Source organism: Cicer arietinum, chromosome 4 (assembly GCF_000331145.2).
Source record: "Cicer arietinum cultivar CDC Frontier isolate Library 1 chromosome 4, Cicar.CDCFrontier_v2.0, whole genome shotgun sequence".
Classification (NCBI taxonomy): Eukaryota; Viridiplantae; Streptophyta; class Magnoliopsida; order Fabales; family Fabaceae; genus Cicer; species Cicer arietinum.
This window is the reverse complement of record NC_021163.2, coordinates 44,984,219-44,995,789: the sequence shown is the minus strand read 5'-3', so window position 1 is coordinate 44,995,789 and position 11,571 is coordinate 44,984,219.

The following is an 11,571-nucleotide window of genomic DNA, read 5'->3' as shown; positions in this document are numbered from 1 at the left end:
TAGGCAAAAATTAGAGCATCCCGATGGATTGAAAACTTGGACGAGCGGTCCATGCAAAAGTTAGGGATAACAAAAAGATCAAGCATTTCAAGATGGGCAGTTATTATTCTTAGAAGTTCTAAATTACAAGAATGACTATCGTTTGTTATCTCTCCAACTAAAGCTAAACACATTCACCACATTGTAATCCCTGTCTCTTAAATAATTTGACGCTTGAAAATATATACATGGGAGCTCGAGATATATGAAGGAAAAAAAAATGAAGGGTAAGCATTTTAAATAATGCACATTTGATTGACCTCAAGAAAAAGTGATTACACAAGATATATACTATAGTCATCATGTAAATAACGATTGTTATCGTCGTTGATTCATTGAATATTATAAGTGTATAAAGTCGCATAAGGATCGGGGAACCAAAACAATAAAACAATATAAAAAATTAATTAAAAGGAATTTATCTTCATTGCATGCATCTTACATTTTTTTCAAATACTCACACATGATTTATGCATCTTCACTCATATTTTACATATACTCAACAACTCCTTATATCATGCATAATGAGTTAATCATGCATATCTTATGTGTATATTTTATTTATATTCAACAACTTTTGTATCACATTATTCATTTTACGTTTGCATTACCACATACATGCTTCCTTTTAAAAATAAAAATAAAAAAAATTTATTTCATTTTATTTACATTCTAAATTTTAAACTCATGTTTGGTTTAGTCATCATTTTATTTATATCAATCGATCACATCGTTAACCAATCCGAAGACGATCATTTTATCTACATCGATCAACGCATCGGTAAGCAATTCGAAGACGATCATCGCTCAATGCATCAGTAACCAATCTGAAGACGATCATTTTATCTACATCGATCAACGCATCGATAAGCAATCCGAAGACGATCATCGATCAAAGCATCGGTAACCAATCCGAAGACGATCATTTTATCTACATCGATCAACGCATCGGTAAGCAATTCGAAGACGATCATCTATCAACGCATCAGTAACCAATCCGAAGACGATCATTTTATCTACATCGATCAACACATCGGTAGGCAATCTGAAGACATCATCGATCAACGCATCGGTAAGCAATCCGAAGACGATCATTTTATCTACGTCGATCTATGCATCAGTAATCAATCTGAAGACGATCATACTTTTTATTTACGTCCCTAAACCTGGTCTTAGTCATGTTTTTTATATTTTTATTTTTGGCAATCAGCAACATTACTTTCACTTGAACAAAATTTATGTTCTTATACTTAATTATCATTTTACCACGTAAAATATAATTAAATAGGGGCAATTGTAATATCTCAATTATGTCCTACAAAATAAAAATAATTTAAAATATGTTTATTTGTAAAAATTGTAATAATTATATTTAACATTAAAAATACAATAAAAAAAACAACAACAAAAATCCAAAGCAAAACAAAAAAAATATATAAAGAAATATTAAAATTCCCTACCACGCATCCCATCCCACTTTTTCCTATGCTTATTTCCCATCCCAAGTTTGCTAGTTCTTTCACGGGTTCTTCCTGTATTTTCACTTTCTTTCTATTCATTTAATTTAATTTTATTATTTTTCAATCTAATAATGGTATTAAGTTTATCAACTTGAATACTCAATCAAGTTCTTCCTGCATTTTCACTTTCTTTCTATTCATTTAATTTAATTTTATTATTTTTCAATCTAATAATGGTATTAAGTTTATCAACTTGAATACTCAATCAAAAAGTCCAGCCTCTCATTCCCTTAATTGTATGAGTTTGCTTGATCCCCTTAATTGTATGAGTTTGCTTGATCTGGTTGCCAAAGCAGGGTTAAATCCATACCTTTAATTTATACAATGAACACACTTCTTCTTCATTTTAGCTTATATATTAGAAGACAAAATCAACGTGAAGAGGAGAGAGATCATGAGGGGTTGATTTTACAAAAAAAAAAAAAAATATTGCAACTAAAAAAAGTTTTGTTTGTTTGTTGTTTCTAATATAAAGAAAGAAGAAGAAGGATACACCACCTTCTGCATAGCACCGCCTCTATTCTTTTCCAAAAGGGTATTTTATCATTCTGTTTATAATGTACATTGTTGAAAGATGATATTTTTGTGTTGATGTAAGGTTTAAATAGTAGTGTTTTGTTTGAGATTAATGTTTGATGTGAGTTTGGAAATCTTTTTATTTTTGATGTGGTTTCTGTAAAAAAATAGATGTTGGTAATAGATGTTTGGTTGAAAATCCGGTTCATATCTTGTTCTGCTTGAGAAGAAAAACTGTGCTTTTTTAAAAACTTACAAAAACTGTGCTGTTGGAAAACGTGAAAACTGTGATTTTTTATTTTTGAAAAAACACTTCTCTACTGCTGTCTTTGCACTGGTATGGTTTCCATGTTCAAGCCAGTTATTTCACATTAAATAATTATTATATGTATTTATTTCATTTAATGTTGATGATTCTATTTAATATAAGTAATTATAGGCACAATTAAAAGGTTATAAATATCATTTATTTTATATTATATTATTTTTTTTTTGTGCTATTTAATATTAAAATGAATTTTATTTTTTAACTTATTAAAATGCAAATATTTCATGAAAAATTAACTAGATGTGACATCTTTTTAATCTTTGAGTTATTAGAACACAAATTGTGACAATTTGATCGTTCTAAATCTCATAATCGCAAATAAATTAATAAACTAAAAATTCATAAACAAATTAATCATAAAAATTATTTAAAGTTAATTAAAATCTTTTAATCTCGGAGTTACATAATACAAATTATATATTTTGATAACTCTAAAACTTATTTTTAAAAATTTATTTTATTATTATTATTATTATTATTATTTAATCTTGGAGATGTTAAGATACAAATTAAACTATTTGTTTGTTTTGAAATTCAATTTAAAAATAAAAAATAAAAAATAAAATATTCTTAAGAGGATTAAATTAGATGTGACATCTTTTTACTCCTTGAATTTTGAGACATGAGTTGTACAATTCGATCGTCTTAAAATTCATATTTTAAGATAATTATTCAAATCAAGCAAGTTTATTTCTTTATGTTTGTCAAATTTTTTTTATTTAAAAGCAATCAACACATCCACATTTTCTACCAAGAACTACGTAGCTTTGATTTCTCCATCGCACCGGGAGATACGTAGGAGCAAGATCACACTCTTGTCAAGCACACTAATAAAAACTTTCTTTTTTTCCATTCTTTTTTAACACACTTTTATCTCAAAAAATCACATTTATAAAAAACAATTTATATTCATATTTAATAATAAAGAAAAATAAATATATTTAAGTTGATATAATTTTGCACAATTAATTAAAGGTAACCGTATTTTAACGGATGTCGTAGGGTGCTAATACCTTCCCTACGCATAATCGACTCCCGAACTCAAAATCTGGTTTCAAAGACCATTTTTACATTTTTAAGGGTTTCCCAATATTTTCCCTATTTTAAAATAAATTTTGGTGGCGACTCCATTGAATTCGATGAAAACTCGAAATTTTAGGCTGCGACAGCTGGCGACTCCACTGGGGATATTTCGAGAGTCAAGCCTAAAAATTAATTGTGCATAATTTTTTAACTTTTTTCTATATTTGTTTGTTTTTCATTTTCATTTTATTTATGTGTTTTTATTTCTTAATAAGTATTAGTTGACATTATAATATTCTTTTAGGCTAGTAGATTATTTTTATTTTATTTTATGTTATGTATTTATCTATTTATTTTGTATATGTATATATGTTTTGTTAGTATTATGGATTTATTGAATTATGTTTATTCAACACCTACACTTTTTTAAGACACACACTTATGAGTGGAACCTTATACCCGAGTTTGAACAAAACTTAAGATGGATTTTTTTTGGATATATTCATCATTTTGTTCGATTATTAAGCTGGGATTATAAGAATTTCACTATTTAACTCCAAATTAAGTTAATAGAAAAGGTTGCAATTTAAAAGTTCATTTAATGTCTTATTATCTAAAATTTGAAATTTTAGCCTATTGAATTTGAATTTGACCGTTAGAATTGATTTTAGGTAAAAATATATGAGTAAGGTATTGGAAATTGATTCTTGTGTTTCGGCGATTGAATGTTCAAATTTCAAATTTAAAATTTCACAAATGATTTTTTTACTTATGAAGGGATTATTTCAATTTGATTATTGTAATTAGGGAAATAATTATAATTATATAAATGAAGCTTTCCATTTAGTGATTGTAACAATTGACATTATAAAGAATTCGTCATTTAAGTTTATATTTTAGTTACATATTAACAATTTTTAATAGGTCTATATTTTTGCCATCCCATCTCTATTTTTGTGAGAATATATCTGTTACCGTTTGACTTAGACCATAATATATATGTTTTATAGATATTATTTAAAATTAGAATTATAAAACTATCGATCATAATTTAAATCCCATTGTAAAAAATATGGTAATACTTTGTTTTATAGAATAAAAAATTTGTTTTTGTAATAGATATGAGTTTGAAGTTAATAATTTCTATATTGATTACATGCTATAAAAACTCATTTCTTGTTTGATTGTTGTAAATATGAAAATGATTTCCAGTTATTGTTTGAACACACATTTGGACACACTCACAATTAAAAAAAAGTAGAAAAATAATAGTTAAATAATATATATTTTTAGAATAATTAAATAATATATATTTTTAGAATAATTAAATAATATATATTTTTGTGTATTTGTTCAAATGTTTTTTTTAATCAAAATGTGTTCAAATATTTGTGTCCACATAAAAATTATTCTCATTTTGTAAGGTACTTGAAAAGTCTTCAAAATTATCATTTTGACTTGACGTGTCTATTTTTGTTTTTTAACTTACTACTTTAGCAAGTGTAACCATATCTATTCCTCATACTTTTTTATTGATCTAGATTCCTAATTGTATTCGTAATATTCTTAAAGATATTTATATTTTTACCAACAATGACCAAATAAGGAAGAAAAGCAAAAAAAAAAACATTAAATTGGAAAATAAAAAGAATGAATGATTTCTGAATTTTATAATATAAAATATTGTATCATATATTCAGAAGTTTAAAATAAGTATTTACTCTAAATACAATCCATGAAAACAAATTTATTGAAAGAATTAAAACAAAAACGTCGACTAAGTACAACAAAAATATTATATCATATATTCTGAAGTTTAAAATAAGTATTTACTCTAAATACAATCTACGAAAACGAATTTATTGAAAGAATTAAAATAAAAATGTCGATAAAGTACAACAAATAATTATTTCATAAATGTTCGATCTGTCTAAAGATATTCTCTACTTTAAACTGAAGTATCATACTTTAGCTTTATATTTTTATAAGAAAAAAATAGGATTAAAACAAAAAAAGAAACAAAGAGAAAACCTTATATATATCTAGTATGAACTTTGATGAGGATCCTAACATGGTGATATGGTCAACATATCTAAAAAATTAGAGATGTGAACTAAATATAAGAATCAAAAGCAGGATTAAAGTTTAAGAAAGAAAAAGAACCAAAAAAATGAAGGTATTGCGTAGAAGAAAGAAAAAGTTTTTTGAACGAAAAAATTTATAAATGAAAGAAAATATTTATTTGAAGGAAAAAGATTCTAAAACAAATTTCTTTGAAATAATTTGTTTTAAACACGGATGTTAACTTTGTTTCAACAATTTTTTTTTTTTTTATGTAATCAAATGGTAATAATTAATAATTTGATTTTATTTAGTGCAATTGATCGCACTTGGCCAAAATAAATCAATTTTATTTATGTATTTTAATACACATTAACAATATTCTTTTTCTAGAACATACAATATAAAGTATTCGTATGCATAATATGTTTGAAAGATACTTTTTTTTATTCAAAAGAAATATTAATTTTATTTGTGACATTCAAAAATAAAGAGATTAGTATTACGATAAATAATTAAGTTGTTACTTAAGTGTCATGTGTATTATTTTTTATGAAACAAGACAATTGTTTATATTTATATTGTTTTATTATTATTATTATTGAAATTGGTCTATATTTTTGTCACGTGAGTTCACTAAATAAAATGCAATCAATTTGATTTGATTTTTTTTCCTCAATTTAATTCGTTTTTAAAGTGAATAATAAATGAATAATTTTCCTCAATCAATTAGTTTCATAATAAATGAATAATTTGCTAGATAAATGTCATGAGTATTATTTTATTTGAAGCAAGACAATTGTTTATAGTGTAGATATAGACACTATAGGAAATCGTGCTCTGTCCTGCATGAATCAGAGATATTATTGTTTTAAAATAGAATTTAATTTTTATGCATTGATAATGTAAAAAAATTACACAATCAATAAATCATATTCATTCATAATTGTGATCGTAAAAATTATTAAGATTAAAGTCACATTTTTAATGATTTAATGATAATAATTCATTAACAATGTAAAAATATCTATACAATATTAATGTATATAAAATAAATTTTGTAAGTCAATCTTTCAAATATTTGCTATTTTCTTGAAAAAAAAAATTGCTATTGTAGTATATGATACTTTAAAAAAAATAAATGATAAGTATAAATAAATAAAAATAAAAAGGAATGACAATTCAATAATTACGAAACATGGATCACACTAAAAATAAATTAATTTTAATGTGTTTTTAGGGAATTAATTTTCATGTGTAAAAATTCTAATTGTGGTTCAATATATATTACTTTTTGGCATGAAAATTCAAAAAATTAAATTTTTATGTTAGGAGATTTTCATTACTTATTTGTATTATTACTATATACAATGTAAATAATGTAAGACATTTACACTATTAATAAAGTGGATTGGATCTAGCAGAGTAGGCTTAAATTTCTACATGATTAACTCGAGTTCTAATCTCCACCATGAGAGGTATCCATAATTAAAATATTTCTCAATTATATTTTCGGTACTATATAAATAAATATTATTAAAAAATGTTAAAAACGATTTAGTTTTTTGATAAAAAAAAATGTTAGTGTATTTTTCTTTCTTGTTCAAGGTTTGAGCTATTTTTCTTTCTTCTTCAAGGTTTGAGCCTGATCATTTTGCTTCATCATTTTCTCAATTCAAAGCTGTTGAGATACCCAACCCCAATAAATCGTTTTATTTATTCATTACATATTTTTATTTTATACTAAATTTACATATTTTTATTAAAACCATTGATTACTCGGTTGCATATTTTTATTCAGGTGTATTTATGTCCAATAAATAATTTTAAATTTTTGTAACACTTGATCTTCTGGCCTAAATTTTTTTAATCTTCTAATGTTTATTTATTTTATTGCTATTTAATGTAATCAATGTGACATTTAAAAAACCAGAACTAAAAGAGAAGAATAATAGAATTATGTGCATTTTTGTATTCAAATACATTCTTTTTGTTTGATTTTTTATCCCTCCACCAAAGGTTATTTTATTCGAGTTTTTTTTTTTTTGAGAAATAGTGAAAGTATATTATAGATTATCAAGTTATGTATTAGATTTTTGTAGGAACAATTTCTATATTTCAATTTCGTCTTATAAATATTAAAAAAAAATAGTTTTGAATCTTTTCCAATATTTTTTTGAATAACAAATATTTAGTTGTTAAATATTATAAATTCAAATTAAAATATTACTCCCCCCAAAGGTTTTTTTTTTTGGGTTTTTTTTTTTTTTGAGAAATAGTGAAAGTATATTATAGATTATCAAGTTATGTATTAGATTTTTGTAGGAACAATTTCTATATTTCAATTTCGTCTTATAAATATTAAAAAAAAATAGTTTTGAATCTTTTCCAATATTTTTTTGAATAACAAATATTTAGTTGTTAAATATTATAAATTCAAATTAAAATATTACTTTCTATTGTTTTATCATACCGTATATCTTGTCTGGATTTCAAAATTTAATTTTTAAAAAATTTCAAATTGTTTTTTATTAAATGAATAAAATTTGAATCTTTGTTGTTTCTGCTTTTATCCATTCATTTATATAAATTTGAATTAGCCATGAAGAGAGAATAGAGAATCATAAATGAGAAACAAAAACCACACCTTGAAGAGAGAACAAAGAATGAGAATCAGATTTTTGTTGAAAAAGGAAGAAAAACTTTGAAAAAAATAAGTTCATTTCTAACCGTAACTTACATAAACTTATTAAGATTTGAATTTTCTAGAGAGCTACAAAATCAATCATTCTTAAATGCAAAGTCGCCAAAATTACCAAATTCTTTAGTCATTATTCATACACTACTAGAAAAACAGGATTTAGCTTCGGCTCAAAGCCGACGCTAATGGCGATTTAGCGTCGGATTAGCGTCGATGTCGGGTATAGGATAAAACGGTCGAAGCTAATGACTAGCGTTGGCCAAACACCATCTGACGCTATATTAGCGGTGGCCAGGCCTACGCTTCACCGACGCTATCAATAAAATTGAAACATCCGACGCTAAATATGTTAGTTGACACGTTAGTTGGGGGGAAAATAGTTGCGACAGAACGCCGAGGCTAAATCAACAAAATGTAGTCAACAAAATATATAGTGTCAGCTAGCCGGCGCTACATTCAAAATAAAAGTCAACTGTATTGATAATATACAGTCGGACTGGCCGACGTGAGTGGTCAAACTTGAAAAGTCGTGGTATTAGTAGCGTCGGACAAAGCCGACACTAATTTCAAATTTATTTAGTTTTTTATTTTTATTTGTTAGCCCCTGCTTAATTTTATTTTTTTAATAAAATAATTGATAGCTAAGAAACATTAAAAGTCATTGCATTGACAACATAACAAACGCACCAGAGTATTAAGTAACTTAACAAAGTATCATGTATTAACCTAGTATCAAATAACAACTTTAACAAAGTTACTTAATACATAATTGTCAACCAATTACTACAAAAAGTAAGCATAACTATGACATTAAGATTCGTCCAGCGACAAGTTGTCCAAATTATGATCGTAATGAGGATGCGAAGGAGGATGACTCGCAGTAGATGATCCACCAGCTGGTTGACGGTGCAAAGCGTCAATTTTATCCCCAAAAACTTTAATACATCAAAATCATTCTCTAACTTCTTTAAATGTTCCATAGCCTCTTCGGCGACCTTGGTAGCCACTTGCGCTTGGGCCACTGCATCCTGAGCAATTTGTTCAGCTCTATTTATAGCTGCCCTCTCCGCTTCTAAAGACATCCCAGTAATAGAATTAGAAGGATTCTGGGAATGTTGTGTAAGCGATACACACTCATTTCGGACGTTAATAGACAAGTCTCTCGTACCATAAAATCGACCACAAGTGCGACCCCCCGCAGGTTCAGTCAATAACTTAAGTATTGTCCCTCCATCTACCTCTTTAGCACTTTCTTCACTTGTTTCGCCAAGTTGTGTTTGTACTTTCTCCAATTTTTTTTAAAATGTTCCCGATAAATGGAAAAAATTAATAACGTAATATATGATCAAATTTCTAAAATAAATTAAACAAACAAGTCAAGATATAGATAACATACTAACTTACACCAATACGTGTATAATAAAGGGATTGCTCTTCTAGGACTCTTGGTATAAATGAGATCATATTATTTTTTGGTTGATTTGTAATATAAAGAATTTGCATAAAGAATTTACATAAATAAAGAACATACATAGGTAGATTCTACACGACTATCAACCCAAGCGCCATTTTTCCTCTTGTGGGTTGTCAAAAATAACTCATCTGAAAGTAAATCCCTTTAAAGGTTATTGCTCTACAAATAAAATTAAGATTATTGGATCACAACTCAGAATTAGATATCATAACATTAAATTGTATCAACTTATCCTCAGCAAATGTCTCATTTCCCATGTTAGTGTTCACATCAAGGACATCTCGATAAGGCCTAAAAGCATCAAACACCATTTCATCCATTGCATTAAATTGGTCGTCATGATGCACAATCCTACTAGTAGTCGAACCACCCCTTGTTTCAACCATTGCCTTCACTTCTCCGTGTTCATTCCAAATCCAATAATCTGGTTGAAATCCATCTCGGTACAAGTGAAGTCTAATGATAGTTGAGATTGAATCAATAACTAATGAGTTACAAAAGACAAACATGAAACTAGTAACCAAAAAACAGAGCTTGACAACATAAAACTAGTAAATAGTAACTACAACACAGAGCTTGATAAAAGACACTTTCTATAAGTTTAAAACAACAAGCATGAAATGCAATCAAACATCAAACATGCCTGCAGGAATAATCTCTAATAATGCAACAAGCAGGAGTCCCCTTATCTAGATAGAATTCATCTAAATGGTTGCAATTAAAGCTAGAAAAGCAACAATTTTTTTAACACAATCTGCATATATGAGTTTAAAGCTATTTTTGAATATTTTATTGGAAGAGATCACTTGGAATCATGGTTTTAAATTGCAATTAAGGCCGTAATACAGCATCGTTGCCGCAATTTAGACTACATTGGTCTGCATTTTTCGGCAATACAAAGATTTGAAGTGTAACCATAACCGCAATATAAAACCATGCTTGAAATGATAACAATGAAATTCATCGGTGCGAAGAGTTTCTGCCATTTAACACAAAATTAAGCCAGTATTTAAAAACGATGATTGTAAATAACAGAACCGATGCACTAAACAGAACCAATGCAGTATTTAAATAGAACCAATGCACTAAAAATCTCCCACAACAACAATAAAAACATTAAATCATCAACTAACGGTTCTTTGTTTAAAGATTATCAAATATTAATGCATTAACAATCACAAAAAACTCTCAATTTTAAAGAATAACCTAAAGGTATCGGAAACAACATTCTAAAGAGATATTATTTGCCTTAATTGGATTTTTTTTTACAAAATAATGATATTCATTTTTAGCTAAGTGAACAAATCGATAGAGAACAATAAAAATTTGCTGGAAAAAAAATATGATAAATCAACAAACAAACTCAACAACATCCATACTAATAACAAAGTATAATCAAATTAACAACATCCATACCCTTCAAGTGCTTATAATCCTTCCCCCTCCAAACTACGATTTGTTCTTTATCGAAAGTCACCAGGATATAGGGGACCAAGTCCTGCATCAATGCATTTGGGATTGTTAGAAATCAACAACTTAAAGAACCAAACCCATAGGAACATATAATGGAAATCAGAAATCATGCAATCTGTCGAAAAAGTTTGAAAGGTAGAAAAAATGCTAGTATACCACCGTTCCTGTATTACCACTACCAGTTACTCCTATTACCAAATTTTACTTCACATTACACAACTGAAATGCCATAAAATCTAAACGGCTACATTGAGAGTGAGACAACAAAACTTACATTGAGAATGGACCACATACGAGCGCGAGACGGTGACACTGAACGACGAGAGGGTCACGGGTTTGAGTGACGGTGACGGGTTCAAGAGGGTCTTGGGTTCGAGAGGGGGACATGATTGATAGCTAGGGTACTGAGTGGGTGACGTGATGGACTCGTTGATGC